The sequence below is a fragment of the Schistocerca americana genome, chromosome 1 (assembly GCF_021461395.2).
Source record: "Schistocerca americana isolate TAMUIC-IGC-003095 chromosome 1, iqSchAmer2.1, whole genome shotgun sequence".
In the NCBI taxonomy this organism is placed as follows: domain Eukaryota; kingdom Metazoa; phylum Arthropoda; class Insecta; order Orthoptera; family Acrididae; genus Schistocerca; species Schistocerca americana.
This window is the reverse complement of record NC_060119.1, coordinates 112,023,927-112,040,121: the sequence shown is the minus strand read 5'-3', so window position 1 is coordinate 112,040,121 and position 16,195 is coordinate 112,023,927. Positions and strand designations below refer to the sequence as shown.

The 16,195-nt window shown below is 46.3% G+C and overlaps 1 pseudogene; it reads right to left on the bottom strand.

Annotated features, from left to right (window-relative positions):
• Positions 1–7,406: 7,406 nt before the first annotated feature.
• LOC124556873 lies at positions 7,407–7,524 on the bottom strand (annotated as a pseudogene).
• Positions 7,525–16,195: the final 8,671 nt, after the last annotated feature.

Genomic DNA, 16,195 nt, shown 5'->3' with positions numbered 1-16,195 from the left:
GGTGGATGTTCCTGACTTCCTCCTCTGCTGTGATACCTCTACTGTACTGAAACAGAAGAATATGTCGGTAACGTTCCGATTCTTGGAATTAGCTCTCCATTTCCTTGTGTCCACAGCTCCATTTACTATCTCCATATGTAAAAATGACAGTATGGAAATAGCGACAGTGAACTACTAATAGAAAATGACAATCGCTAAATGAACTCATATAAACCGGAATACGAAAACTCAAAATTAAAGCACTACGAACTTACGCACCAACGTAATAAATTGTGATCTGACTCTACATCTGCTCCTTGGTACGCTTTAAAATCCAATATCTGATTTCGCAATCTCTGCCTTACCATGTTGTGATCTAACTAAAACCTTCCCGTATCTCCCTGCCTTCTTCAAGTATACCTCCTCCTCTTCTGATTCTTAAACAGAGTATTAGCAATTACTACTTCAATTTGCAGAATCCAATTAGTCTTCCTCCTCTCTCATTTCTACTACCAAGCAGCTTTCTTCTACTGCTTCCCTTACAACCTCATTCCAGTCCTCCAATACTAATAGATTTTGATCTCCATTTACGTTCTGAATTATCCCTTCAGTATCACAAAGATCTTCTGTGGTGTCACCGCCAGACACCACACTTGCTAGGTGGTAGCCTTTAAATCGGCCGCGGTCCATTAGTATACGCCGGACCCGCGTGTCGCCACTGTCAGTGATAGCAGACCGAGCGCCACCACACGGCAGGTCTAGAGAGACGTACTAGCACTCGCCCAGTTGTACAGCCGACGTTCATAGCAATGGTTCACTGACAATTACGCTCTCATTTGCCGAGGCGATAGTTAGCATAGCCTTCAGCTACATTTGCTACGACCTAGCAAGGCGCCGTATTCAATTGATATTGAGATTCTATTAATGTATCATCAAGAGCGATGTTCTACAAATGTGGATTAAAGTTAAGTATTCCAGAAGCTACGTACTTTTCTTTATAGCATTCATTACGTATCCTGTTTCAGACCTCACGCCAGCCTGCGTGAGTTTAAGCGCGTGCCTTTCGGCTTCCTCTCATTGTGTCTAGGCTGTCTTGTCTATACACAACATCTTCACTATCGTATCATCTTCTGCCTGCGATGTCGACATATATATCTGAACTATTGTTGCCGGTGTTGGCTTGCTGTCTATTCCGATGAGAGCAACACTGTTATTGAATTGTTCGCAGCAACTCATCCTCTCGCCTATCTTCCTATTCATAACGAATCCTACACCTGCTATACGATTTTCTGCTGCTGTTGATATTACCCCATACTCCTTTAGCGAGAAGTCCTTCTTTCCATTTCACTCCATTGACTCCCCTCTTCCCCCGCCTCCCCCTATATCTAGAATGAGACTTAGCGATTTCCTGTCCAGATTTTCTAGCATCCCTACCAAGTTCATACCAGGACGTCCGACGCTCCGACTTGTAGAACGCTGCCCATTAGCTGACTATTCAGTCTTCTTCTAATAATCACCTTCCCCTGGGCAATCGTCTCTCGGAAATTCGAATCTGTGGCAAGTCCGGAATCTTTTTCCAATGGAGAGATCATCTGGCACTTTTTCAGTTATAGGCCACATGTCCTGTGGGAACACATTATCTGACTTTAATATAGTGGTTTTCACTGCCATATGCATCCTCGTGCAGTAGATCATTGCGGATCTGTCGGCCTTTTGTGGGCAGTTTCCCACCCAAAGGGCAACAGAGTGCGCCAAACCTCTGTCCGCGCTTCCGCCCTCTTTGAAAAGGCTGTTGCAAGAATAAGGGGCATTTCTTATGGTGGACTCCTTCGGCTGCCATTGCTGATGAATATTTTATTCAAAAATTAAGCAGTGGGGTCGTTCGAACTTGAGACCGAGGGCATTTTTACTAGTAGCCTACATCATGGCTGCGTAGCTATTAGTAACGTCTCAGCGCAGTAAGTCCGTGACTCCTTTGAAGCGTTTGATGAAACATAGCAGTTAGCGACGTCTCAAAGCAAAACGTCCGTGGCAACTTGTAAGCGGCCAAGAAAATGTACCGGTTAGCAACGTCTCAATGCAACAAGTCCACGGTACCTTGCAAGCGGTTAAGGAAACATAGAGGTACGCAACATCTCAATGCAGCACGATGCTTAACGAAAAGTGTCGAGCCTGAGAACAGTACAAATTCGGGGCCAATATGCATCACGTGGTATCTGCGCGGCTGTGTAATGCGCGCAAGCGGCTGTTTCGTTGGCCATCATCGGCAACTTCATCCAAGCTGTTCGAAGTTTATTCACACCCACATCTACATACACACAAACACACACACACACACACACACACACACACACACACACACACACACACACACAAACACACACACACACATACATATCCTTTCTCTCTCTCATGCCACAGTGGAGTGAATTCAATTTTGATACGAACGCGCTAACAGTGGTCTGCGAAGCTTTGTTGCTGGGTCCACGCGAAGAAAGCAACAGCTCTGTTCCAGGAATACGTCTCTTTGGGCACGCCACCGTCATCTGTTTAGAAGCAACTTGCGTCAAATTAGTCCTCAATAAGTAAGCCGCAACCGTCTCGATATTGGCAGATGATGCTTGCCATCAGTAACCATCAGCCACCACCTGATGATGCCGGGCAGTTGACTGGAAGAAATACTGTGTAATTTACTACACGTAATACAGAGGCAGACCCCCAGCGGCAAATACTGAAGAGACTCGCTGAGAAAGCCTGAAGATTCAAGTAAAAAAAATTAATTACAAGGGGCCTGCAGACTCCGATGGCTTGATGAACTTATCGTGCATTTCCATACGTATCACTCGTTGTTGGTAAGAATTATCCATTGCCTACAGGATAAGGGCGAGGCGAAACTGTTTGATACGCAGCGAGGATTTAGGTTCAGCGGTAAGCGTCTAGGCCACGAAAACATTTACTAAACCAAAGAGAGTTTTTATTGATATCTGAGAATATTTGACACACACAGCACAAGTGAATCAATGAACAAGGAAGGCAACATCTCGTTACGAAATTTATCATTTCACAGCGGAAAGAACACTCTAATTGGCCCCTTGGACATTTGAGGCACAACTAAAAGAGAGAGAAGGTACACTGTAAAAGATGCAAAACGTAAAACCTTAAGGCCAGCCACGATCGGCCCCAAATAATCTAGATAGTGAAGGTCTCTTCACTTCGATAGAAACTTTCGAAATGTGGTGTTACAGAAGAATCCTGAAGATTAGATGGGTAGACCACATAACTAATGAGGAGGTATTGAACAGAATTGGGGAGAAGAGAAATTTGTGGCACAAATTGACTAGAAGAAGGGATCGGTTGGTAGGACATGTTCTGAGGCATCAAGAGATCACCAATTTACTATTGGAGGGCAGCGTGGAGGGTAAAAATCGTAGAGGGAGACCAAGAGATGAATACACTAAGAAGATTCAGAAGGATGTAGGTTGCAGTAGGTACTGAGAGATGAAGCTTGCACGGGATAGAGTAGCCTGGGAGCTGCATCAAACCAGTCTCTGCACTGACGACCTCCATAACAAAAGTTATGTTCTGAACTCTTTGAGTTTAGCTTTCGACAGCTGAAAAAAATCATCAAAACAAGGAGCCTAAAAAGAGCTCAGCAACAAGTAAAATTCAAGACTTGTGGCCTCTACTGCAGGTAATAAACTGTTTCAGAACTTTTAAATATCACTAACCTACTAGAAAACGTCATGACTCTAACTAAGGTAAACTTTACAGCAAACCCAGTAACTCTGTTGCCGCACTAAATTAGACGAATGATTTAAAGCAAACAGCTTACGTACTTGCGATAGTGCACAGCAGTTCACAGTGAAGTAAAAAAGAAATCTGAGTTCACAACTTGCAGTCGGTGGTGAGATTAGTGTTCAACTTAGAAGTTAAGCAGAGAGCAAATGACAATCAGAAACTGATAATTAAAACGACAGTAAACTGCGTAAATGGTGTTCAAGATGAATCGTTAGGACAATAACACGAGGATAAAGTAGCATTGCAAACAGCTCACCCATCGAAAACACGCGATGGTCTTCTTTTCCAAACAGCACCCTCCCGAACAATGGGTCCAACGCTTCGGGTTGAAAGTTGCTGGAAACGAGCCTCTCATCTGCGTCCACCATACTGCAAAGTGTATCACATCGCACTGTATCCCAAAATAACCAAATATGTTCGACGTCGAGCGAATGACTCATCTCAACCAAGGCACCATCGCGTCCCATAACTCACTAGTGATGGCGGGCTCGAGGATACACAGGCTGTCAATAGTTGAGAGAGAATGAGGTTTGCGCCTTACGCCTTGCAGACTCGAACATCAGCGTTACCACGGCTGCGCCTCCACTCGTTACGGACTCTGAGGACAACACCACAAATAGACACTGGCTGATATCGACAATATGTCACCGTCACCGCCATGGGGCAAAACTTCACTATTTCGCTTCCCGGGCTGACTTACTCTCGCTCGTCGCTAGAAGAAGCCTCGTCTAAACCCAAGGCGACGCCACCAGAGCTGCCGCTGCCAACTGCAGGCGAATGATAGCACATGTAAAACGTAATCGAACTATCGCACTCAAGATCGAGTCAGCACCAAACCGGCTCATTGGCCCTCCGAAAGGGATCACACATAGTTACTCCCTACAGGCTTGCACCTTCTGTGTGTCGCCCGTGGGGAACGCATTGAATTGATGTTAAGTCAGCTAAATCATACTGCACTCAGCTTCGATGTGACCGTGTCCACGCACTGAACACCACATCAAATTGCTTCGCGTGATGAGAGATCAAAGAAAGCACTTGACCAGACCTGTTTGTTGCCCCACCCACTTTCCTACAGCCTCTGCAGGTCATCCTAGTCACGACTGAAATTTCCAGTGTCTTCTCCGTCACCGAAAGTTTAAACATCTATTGTAGCACAGAATAGTAAAGGGGCAGAAAATATAAAGTTTCATTACAACCTATTCATCTTGCCACAGCCAGACAAGTCAAGCCAGAGACAGAGGCAGAAGCAGAAAGCGAGCCAGTATGTCGCAAGTAGGTCAGATCGACGATACATTATGGCTCTGTCTGCCCAGTGGGAACCCACATTCAGCAGAATAGAGACTGCGACAGACCAATGGAATGAGACGAGCTTATTCGTTAGCTCGTAAGACATGTTGCAAGTAACTCTATCTCTTCCACAAGAGCGCATATTGAAGAATTGACACAGTAGTTAACAGCCTGTCAAGTGAATTGAGCAGAATAACGAGGACACTTCAGTCAATACGAACAGAATCTGGCATACTAAAATGTAGACTTTCACGGCCGGAAATATCATGTCCATTATAATTATCCGTGCTGTTACGCCGTGGTCGGTTGATGAATTCTGTGTCAATTCCCAACGTTACGTCCCCGTCTGCGGAGGACATCTTCAAGGGGGTCTGTAGCTCGATGGGAGGTCCAACAATGGTGTCGGACTCTTTACATAAACATTCACTGTTTATGACACACGAATTCATCTCAATCCACGGTGCAGCAAATTATGTGTCTGGTTCGATGTCTAATTACATGTAAGTACCTCTGTACAAGGTGAAACAAATATTCCCTGAGTTCAGTACACATACATCTGTCTTACAACGTCACAGTTAATTCTCTTGACACGACAGCCATATTTACTGCTGCCTTCCGGTGATTTCTCGAGAATCTGTTTGGTACTGTTAACTGCGGCCGTGGCTTTCGATAAGCCGCACGAGGCGAGCACCTCACGGAGATCAGCATTCGTTAACTGAATACGGGCTTGGCGAGGTCTGGGTTCCTGAGCTGGGGACAGATAAAAGCGCCGCCAGTCCTCTACAGCCGTAAACTCTGGGCTTGTCTCAGCGACCACCACCATGCAGCGTGGCGATGGAACATCGGGTGTCACAGGGACCGGGGATTTAGGCCTAGACGACCGGATCGCAAGGATGGTCAAAACCACTTTAAAAAGACGGAACCCCCAGTCTCTAGTAGTACCCATGAGACGTGTTGCTCTTGAGGCGGAAGGTAGGGATGGGAAAAGCCAGCCTAAAATCGATACCGGTATTTTAGTTATGAGAACCGGTAAGTTTCGGTATTTGTTTGCTCTTGGTTATACAGGTGGTTTTAATCTTTACTAATAACCAGGTAAAAACCCGTAATATCATTTAACCATAGCAGCAGTTCTAAAACTTTTCGTCTCCAAATAAATCTCCTTTAAAAAACGAGTAACTTCTACCCATAATTTTGCATTGCTTTGAAATATTGTATTATGATAGAAAAAGAGAAAAGCAATCAGTGCTGATTTAATAGCAAAGCCAACAGAAACGAGCAACAGACACGTGGTATAAGAGTTGGTACAGCATTGCTAAGGAAACGTTGTACCTGTTCCCATGTGGTGAGGCCTATTAAGTGATACGAATCTACATGAAATGTACAAAACTTCCCTGTCTGGTCTTATGGAAGTTTCTCACTGTCGTCGTCGGACACCAGTTGTACACTGACGAGCAAAAGGAAGACGTACACATACCTAATATCGCTTAGGACCAGCGCGAGCACGCCGAAGTACCGCAACACGGCATGGCATACCCTTGACTAATCTCTGAAGCAGTGCTTGAGTTAACTGAATCCTGCAGGGCTGTCCTTAAATCCGTAAGAATACGAGCGATGGAGATCTCCTCTGAACAGCACGTTGCAAGCCATCCCAGATATCCTCAATTATGTTCATGTCTGGGGAGTTTGCCGGCCAGCGGAAGTGCTTAAACTCAGAAGAGTGTTACTGAAGCTGCTCTGTAGCGATTCTGGACGTGTGGGGTATCACATTTTCCTGCTGGAATTGCTCAAGTCCGTCGGAATGCACAATGGACATAAATGGACGAAGGTGATCAGACAGGATGCTTTCGTATGTATCACTTGTCAGAGTCGATTCTAGGGGTCCCACATCACTCAAACTGCACACTCCCCACACCATTACAGAGCCTCCACCAGCTTGAACATTCCTCTGTTGAGATACAGGGTCCATGGATTCATGAGGTTGTTTCCACACCTGTACAAATCCATCCGCTCGAAACAATTTGAAATGAGACTCGTCCGACCAGGCAACACGTTTCCAGTCATCAAAAGTCCAATGTCGGTGTACACGGGCCCAGGCGAGGCGTAAAACTTTTTGTCGTGCTCTCATCAAGGGTACACGAGTGGGCCTTCGTTTCCGAATGCTTGTGTCGATGATGTTTCGTTCAGTGGTCCCCATGCTGACACCTGTTGAAGGCCCAGCATTAAAAAAAAAAAACACTCCGTCTTCAGGCCACAAGTGGCCCATCGGGACCATCCGACCGCCGTGTCGTCCTCAGTTGAGGATGCGGATAGGAGGTTCAAGTGGCTGAGTGCACCCCGAAAAATGGCAACAGCGCATAGCAGCCTGGATGGTTACCCATCCAAGTGCCGACCACGCCCGACAGCGCTTAACTTCGGTAATCTCACGGGAACCGGTGTATCCACTGCGGCAAGGCCGTTGCCTCCAGCATTGAAATCTGCTGCAATTTGTGGAAGGATTGCACTTCTGTACAGCTGAACGATTCTCTTCAGTCGTCGTAGGTCCCGTTCTTGCAGGATTTTTTTCCGCCTGCAGTGATGTCGGAGATTTGATCTTTTACCGGATTCGTGATATTCACGGTATAGTCGGGAAATGGATGTACAGGAAAATCCGCACTTCATCGCTACCTCGAAGATGCTGTGTCCCATCGCTCGTGAGCGGTCTGTAACATCACGTCCAAACTCACTTAATTTTTAACAGCAATAACCGATATAACAACTGTGCCAGACACTTGACTAATATAGGAGTTGCTGACCGCAACGTCGTGTTCTGCCTGTTTACATAGCTGTGTATTTGAATACGCATGCCTACACCAGCTTCTTTGGTGCTTCAGTGTGTTACAGACTGGCACCATCCCAGAATATGGAAGTTTTCACGAAGTGCAGTATCAAAGAAGTAAGATGCTCTCTCCTCTTTAAAAGATGAAAAATGGGAGCAGCAACAACAAACTTGTGACCTAATGCAAGAAGAAATCTTAAAACTTAATATTTCATTGATAGTTTACAACAAAAAGAAAAAGAAAGCGGCTGATCTGCTGCTTGTGTCTACGTAACGTGCTTGTAGCCTTTGACAATTGATGAATTAACACCAAAAATACAGTTATTCAACTGCAGATTTTAATCTTCAGTATTGACTATTCGTGCTGTCCAAATAGTGGCATTGTCTCTGATTACATGATGATTTTTAAACAAAATGACAAAAAATAGAATGAGTAGGAGAATACTGGTGATTTTTTTGGATTAGTCAACCACTGATCAATTCTCGGAGAAATCAACTAACCTTAGACGAACTAAGTTTTGTTTTAGCTGCTGATTTAATTTAATTGTTTTGATTCTATGCGACTATCTTTTTTCGATTTCTACGATTGTTGTTGTTGTCGTGGTCTTCAGTCCTAAGACTGGTTTGACGCAGCTCTCGATGCTACTCAATCCTGTGCAGGCTTCTTCATCTCCCAGTACTTACCGCAACCTACATTCGTCTGAATCTGCTTAGTGTATTCATCTCTTGGTCTCCCTCTACGATTTTTACCCTCCACGTTGCCCTCCAATGCTAAATTGGTGATCCATTGATGCCTCAGAACATGTCCTACCAACCGGTGCGTTCTTCTTGTGAAGTTGTGCCACAAACTCCTCCCCAATTCTATTCAATACCTCCTCATTACTTATGTGATCTACCCATCTAATCTTCATTTGTTCCTCCTGCCACCGAACTTCACTAATTCCAACTACATCTAACTTTAACCTATCCATTTCCCTTTTTACATTTTCTAACCTACCTGCCCGACTAAGGGCTCTGACATTCCGCGCTGCGATCCGTAGAACGCCAGTTTTCTTTCTCCTGATAACGACGTCCTCTTGAGTAGTCCCCGCCCGGAGATCCGAATGGGGAACTATTTTATCTGCGGAATACTTTACCCAAGAGTACGCCATCATCATTTAACCATACAGTAAAGATACATGCCCTCGGGAAAAATTACGGCTGTAGTTTTCCCTTGCTTTCAGTTGTTCGCAGTACCAGCACAGCAAGGCCGTTTTGGTTAGTGTTACAAGGCCAGATCAGTCAATCATCCAGACAGCTGCCCCTGCAACTACTGAAAAGGCTGCTGCCCCTCTTCAGGAACCACACGTTTGTCTGGCCTCTCAACAGATACCCCACCGTTGTGGTTGCACCTACGGTACGGCCATCTGTATCGCTGAGGCACGAAAGGCTCCCCACCAACGCCAAGGTCCATGGTTCTACGCTTAGTAGCGGAAACAATATGAATAACAACTGAAAAAACCTATTGAGCAGTTTTAATAGTCTGGTTAAAATGGGGTGGAAATAACCGACGTAACCTAAAACCTGTTGTTTCGGTGATAAACACCATCTCTTGATGGAACTGTCACTATGGGCTGGCCAGACAGAAGGCCACTGCGACACTCACGGCAGCTGATGGCCGTGGAGTTCAGCTGCAAACGACGCCACACAGGCAGGAGCGGCTGGCCTTACCGGCTGGTATTACTGCGTCAGGTGTCACACAGTACAACCGGCCGAAAACTCATCAGTGGCTCACGTGTGTAGCGCTGAAGAGCTACCTCCCGCCGCTGCCGCCACACACCAGTAAAATGCACCAGCAGGTGCTCCCAGCCGCTGCTGCCTCCGGCGAATCTGTATTCTGGGTGACAACTCCCTGCAGGAGGCTGAAGGCGCAGCATCATGGACGCACTCTCTCTGACACACAACGTGGCAGTAACGAGCGTTTTTCAACGTAGCGGCCTGGCCGCCTCAGCCCAAGGTCCCAAGTCTCACCGCCCAGTAGCGTTCTGTCTGGACGGGCCTGCAGCTGACAACCTCTGAGGAAACCGCCGTGCTTCAATTATACAAGGCGTACCCAGGCAAGCCAGCCTCTCAAGCCAGTCTGGGTGGGCACGTATTTCCATAGCTGCACCTGTGACTGAGATGGAATCTTCGAACTTTACCCTCAGCGGAATGGGTATACCGCTGGTGTGTATCAATACCTAACGTAGCAGGAGGGCGCGTGCAGCCAGTTCTCCTGGCTCAGTTACAGTACTGGCCATTAAGACTACTACACCAAGAAGAAATGCAGATGATAAACGGGTATTCATTAGACAAATATATTATACTAGAACTGACATGTGATTACATTTTTACGCAATTTGGGTGCATAGATTCTGTGAAATCAGTACCCAGAACAACCACCTCTGGCCGTAATAACGTCCTTGATACCCCTGGGCATTGAGTCAAACAGAGCTTGGATGGCGTGTACAGCTACAGCTGCCCATGCAGCTTCAACACGATACCACAGCTCATCAAGAGTAGTGACTGGCGTATTGTGACGAGCCAGTTGCTAGGCCACCATTGACCAGACGTTTTTAATTACTGAGAGATCTGGAGAATGCGCTGACCAGGGCAGCAGTCGAACATTTTCTCTATCCACAAAGGCCCGTACAGGACCTGCAACATGCGGTCGTGCATTATTCTGCTGAAATGTACGTTTTCGCAGGGATCGAATGAAGGGTAGAGCCGCGGGTCGTAACACGTCTGAAATGTAACTGTTCAAAGTGCCGTCAGTGCGAACAAGAGGTGACCGTGACGTGTGACCAATGGCACCCCATACCATGACGCCAGTGTGGCGATGACGAATACACACTTCCAATGTGTGTTCACCGCGATGTCGCCAAACACGGATGCGACCATCATGATGCTGTAAACAGAACCTGGATTCATCCGAAAAAAATGACGTTTTGCCATTCGTGCACGCAGGTTCGTCGTTGAGTACACCATCGCAGGCGCTCCTGTCTGTGATGCAGCGTCAAGAGTAACCGCAGCCATGGTCTCCGAGCTGATAGTCCATGCTGCTGCAAACGTCGTCGAACTGTTCGTGCAGATGGTTGTTGTCTTGCAAACGTCCCCATCTGTTGATTCAGGGATCGAGACATGGCTGCACGATCCGTTACACCCATGCGGATAAGATGCCTGTCATCTCGACTGCTAGTGCTACGAGGCCGTTGGGATCCAGCACGGCGTTCCGTATTACCCTCCTGAAGTCATCGATTCCTTATTCTGCTAACAGTCATTGGATCTCGACCAACACGAGCAGCAATGTCGCGATACGATAAACCGCAGTCACGATATGCTACAATTCGACCTTTATGAAAGTTGGAGATGTGATGGTACGCATTTCTCCTCCTTACACGAGGCATCAAAACAACGTTCCACCAGTCTACGCCGGTCAACTGCTGTTTGTGTAAGAGAAATCGGTTGGAAACATTCCTCGTGTCAGCACGTTGTGGGTGTCATCATCGGCACCAACTTTGTGTGAATGCTCTGAAAGCTAATTATTTGCATATCACAATATCTTCTTCCTGTCGGTTAAATTTCTCGTCTGTAGCACGTCATCTTCGTGGTGTAGCAATTTTAAAGGCCAGTAGTGTATTATAATGAGAACTTCAGTTGATTTTAACAGAATGCATGCTGCTGATCAGAAAGTGTTTTTATAGTTGATAGGTAAGGGGGCAGCTTTGAGGAAGTTTCACTTTCCTACATTCAAAAGGGTTTAGAGGACATTGCTGCCACATTAACATCTGTGAATCAATTGCATAATGGGGCAGCACTGTCGGTCGAAACTTTCTGCTCCCAACACGTAATGAACTTCCAGAAAGCTAAATGCCTCGGAGAATAAGCAGTCGAAAGTGTGACACATTGCACCTTGAGCTACAGCAAAGGTTGTGCTGTGCAGAGATGTAGTCCATATTCCCAAAGAGGAACTGAAAGCTGAGTGGGCCCAAGAAGGTATGATCGACCTGCAAAATATAATGAAACGGGCGGATGGCTATCTGGTTAAATTCGACTCCTTTATCATCACTTTCAATAGCACGAACTTTTCAGAGAATGTCAAGACTTTTTATTTATTTAAACATGCAGTCGTCTATGACCAATACAATGCCCTGTTGCAAATCCAGCTCTGGGGCACACTGCTCTCGGATGTAAGGGGATGTACTAGGAAGCCGTCTGAGGCAAATGTTGCAAAGACGCCCGCAAAGGTTTGTTCTGGTGTCACCTGTCTGAACTATGGACTGCTGTGTTTTCCTTGAAGAATGGAAGATACAGGAACTGGAGAAAACGATGTGTATCCCATATGGTAAGGTCAAGAAAATCTTTAAAGCCGTGCTATCTCCTCTGTTCACTACTTCTTTCGCTACAGTCCTTACTAAGCCTATTCCAGTAGCTAATGTCACTGTGCAAATCATGGTTGGCAGTGGTAGCACTATGACATGGGTTTGTCAGTGTACTTCTCAAGGTGCTTTTCTTCCAGATCCCATAACTCCTCCACTCCCCAAATACATCAGAAAACGACACGACTGCCGATAATGAGTAGCTTCTCGGAACTCAAATGGGAAGCTCCAGTAAACAGATGAGCAGTGACGCTAACATAGTTGCGGTCGTTCTTACAACAGCTTAGTTGCTGAAGAAAGCAAAGGATAAGCGTCAATCACAGAAGAAGACATGTCTCAAACTGTTAGAACATGTAGCCATCATTTTATCTGACGGTGATCATGATTCCTCTTCTTAGCCGATGGAATATGAAGTCAGCATGGCCTAAACAGCTCTCCTAAGACTGAGTCTTCACCATCTGTAGGCTCCACCTCAGTTGTGAGACAGGGAGAGCTTTCACCCGCCTCCTCCCACATAAATGGATCCCCTACTACAGTGAAACGCATAGCATAGGAATGCGGTGTGTGCTTGTATTTATAAGAAACACATTTTAAAGCTACTGGCACCCCAGAGCTCTGAGGCCTTACCCTAGGTGTCAAAGGTGACCTTTCCAGGGAGAGAGCCGTGGGAGGGGATGCTGTGTTTGTCAGTAACATACACCTCTCCTCAAATACAACACTGCCTACTGATCACAAGCAGTTGATCAACGGATTACCATCTGCTTTCTTTATTTGCCACCAATGGGTGCGATAGATTCTGCAAGAACTCCCTACCCACTTCTCCTACTGGGTGAATTCAATGCCCGTAATGAATTAAAGGGTTCCTACATTTCTTGCCCCAGATGTCGAGTTTTAGAGAACCTCATGATATCTTTGGAGGTATGCATCGTAAGCATAGACAATCCTAATCGCTTCTACACTGCTAATGGGTCATCCTCAGCCATCGACCTCTCTTTTCTGCTGTCCAGCCATCACCGATTCGACTCATGAGTAGCTGATGACCTGCATCCCAGTGACCTCTTCCCACTCAAGTTAATTTACCTTCTACATGGAGCACTCCCTGAAAGGGCGCTGCCGAGATGGATTTTCAGCACAGCTAAGTGGACGCTATTCAGCCATGTTCAGCCATGCTTGAACACCAAGACAGTATCTAGTGATGCACCACGCTACTGACGTACCCATTTTGAAGTCCTCAGGTCATATTAGGAGTCAACCTGTAACTTGGTGAACCGATGAGTGGCACTCACCAGTCTGGGTCAGGTGTGTAGCACCGCGATGGCGTAAGTGCCACGCAACGGCAGGACACCTTGCAGATTTTCGATTAACGGAAGTCAAGAATCGATTCACAAAACAGGAAAACAAGAAAATGTTACGGCAAGGGGCCTGAACTCTCTAAACAACTCCACTTGTTATACGAAAGTGTGAGAAGCAATCTGAGGATCTCCAGTAATTGCAGTGGGTTACCTATAGCAGCAGTGCTGAAATTGGAGTCTCCAAACAACACCTGGCGACGTTGTGAGACATACTATGGCAGAGGATTTTGTGATGACTGCTGCCACTGCTACCCAAGATGCAGTTTTTCTTTGTTATCGTGCCACCATGAGGATGGATGAGTTGGACTTCAGGCCCAACAATATGAAGTTCTATAACTGCCGACTGTCCATGTGGGAGAGGGATTTGACATCGCCTAAGTTTCGTGATACTGAGCCCAGTCACGACCAAATCCGATACCACATGCTGCGAAATTTGGAAACAGCGTCCAAGAAAGTCTTATTATAATGTTTTACTTTGATACGGCAGGCAGGCGATATTCCCAACTCGTGAAGGAAGGCAATCTTGATACTAAACGTGCCCCAATGCTTACTACAGCATCGCTTAAAGAGCTCTGTAAGGAATAACTAGAGGCGAATTTTTGACCATCGTCTGGTCTTCATGATAGAGACCATGCAGCTCCTTAGCCATTCTGAGTGTGGTTCCAGGAAATGTCTATCTGTTGTCGACAACTTGACCCTGCTAGAGGCGGCTATATAGCAGGCTTCAAGTTGAAGAAACAGTATTCTATGTCAGCTTCACCAATGGGACTTCTGTGGCCACATCTCCATCTTCATTCGGTCCTTCTTGTCTAATCGCTTTTTAGCAACCAGGTTGACCACGAGAACGTTGTCCCCCAGGGCAGTGTTTTGTTACCCTCATTGTCACAGCCGTCAACAGCATCACATCTACGGTCAGGAGTTCCGCAGAATGCTTCTCATCCGCGGACGATCTTATAGTTTTCTGATTCTCCTCCAACACTGCAGAAGCGTATCGTCAGTTGCAACTTACAGTGAAGAGGTTGGAGGAGTGGGCTACAAACATACGTGTTACATTGTCAACAGATAAATGTGTTCAGTCGTTCACGTAGTTTTCATATTTTTAATTTATATCAGTTGCATATGAAGGAAAACATTCAAGCCTTTTAAAGAGTCTGTGAGGTTTCTGGGTATCTTACTATTCCGAACTGTTGTAGTTGCCACACCTAAAGAACCGGAAGGCAAGAGCCCAAAAGACACTGAATATATTAAAGTGCCTTAGCCACAGGCCTTGGGAAGCAGACCCCTTGCTTCAATTTCACAGAGCTTTCGTGAGGCTGTGGCTGGACTGTGGGTGACCGGTATATACATCAGCAAGAATTTCTTACTGGAAGATCGTTGTGCCACCCACCATGAGATCAGGCTGGTTATGGGTACTTACAGGCAGCCCCGTACACAGTATCTGTGCTGAGGATGGAGAACCGTCACTTACCACGGGACGTCAAGCACATGAGATCCTCGCTGCCCCAAATTCCCCATCGTACCATACTATCGCTCGTGCAGCTATGGAACGCCTTTTCTCCGGTCTTCCACGAGCAAATAGGCCCTTTCAAATCCATGAGAAGCGTGAGATGGAGTCCTTTGGAGTGGGACACGTACAGGCCCTAATCCAGAGTTTTAACTGACTGACATCGTGGGTACTGCAGAGGCCCAGAGTAAATGTAGATTTAGTGCCGTACAGGAGAGGTTGCACTTGTGCTTACCCCCATTACTGAGATATTTTCCGAAATAGCGCCGCAACAACGTAGCTGTATTCACAGACAGTTCTTAACAGGGGCATTCAGTCGGCTGCTCTGTTGTTTTCCCTGAGCATGTCAACAAGATTCGGTTATCTCAAGACACCAGGGCGTTAGACGCCAAATTATATGCGAGCTTGATGAAGCTGGCACAGATGTGATGAGCCATGTCAGCTAAATTTCTCGTCTGTTCCGACTCCTTCAATGTCCTTCGGTCTCTGGAACACTTGTATCCAGCAGACAAAGTAGTTCGGGATGTCCAGGACGTCCTTCTCCACTTACGAAGGCTGGGGAAGGATGTGTCTTTTTGCTGGGTGCCATGGCACATGGGTATTAAGGGGAACGAAATGGCGGATGTAGCAGCCAAGCAAGCGTGCCGCGACCCTCATTTCCTTCAATGTGCCCGGCCTGTTATTGCCTCGTTGTTGAGGTTCAGTGTCACTCGTCGATGGGATGACCTGTGGCTGCAAGTGACAGACAACAAACTGCGTCTGCTAAAACACACAGTTCGTTCGTGGTGTACCCCCTTCCAGCCACGCAAACTTTTCTTCGCATAGGGCACAGCCCACTGGCACATGGCTTCTTCCTCCGGCGAGAGGACCCCTACAATTTATTGTGAGTGTGGCACGCAGTTTACAGTGTGTCACATTGTCGTAAACTGTGTTTTAGATTTAGACAAAAGGGCAGCAGCTCATTTGTCAACCAATTTGCCCTCTAGTTTAAATGAGAATGACACCAATTTGATACGTACTTTTTAAATTTCGTGCAATATCCGAAGAGTTTCCTAAAATTCTG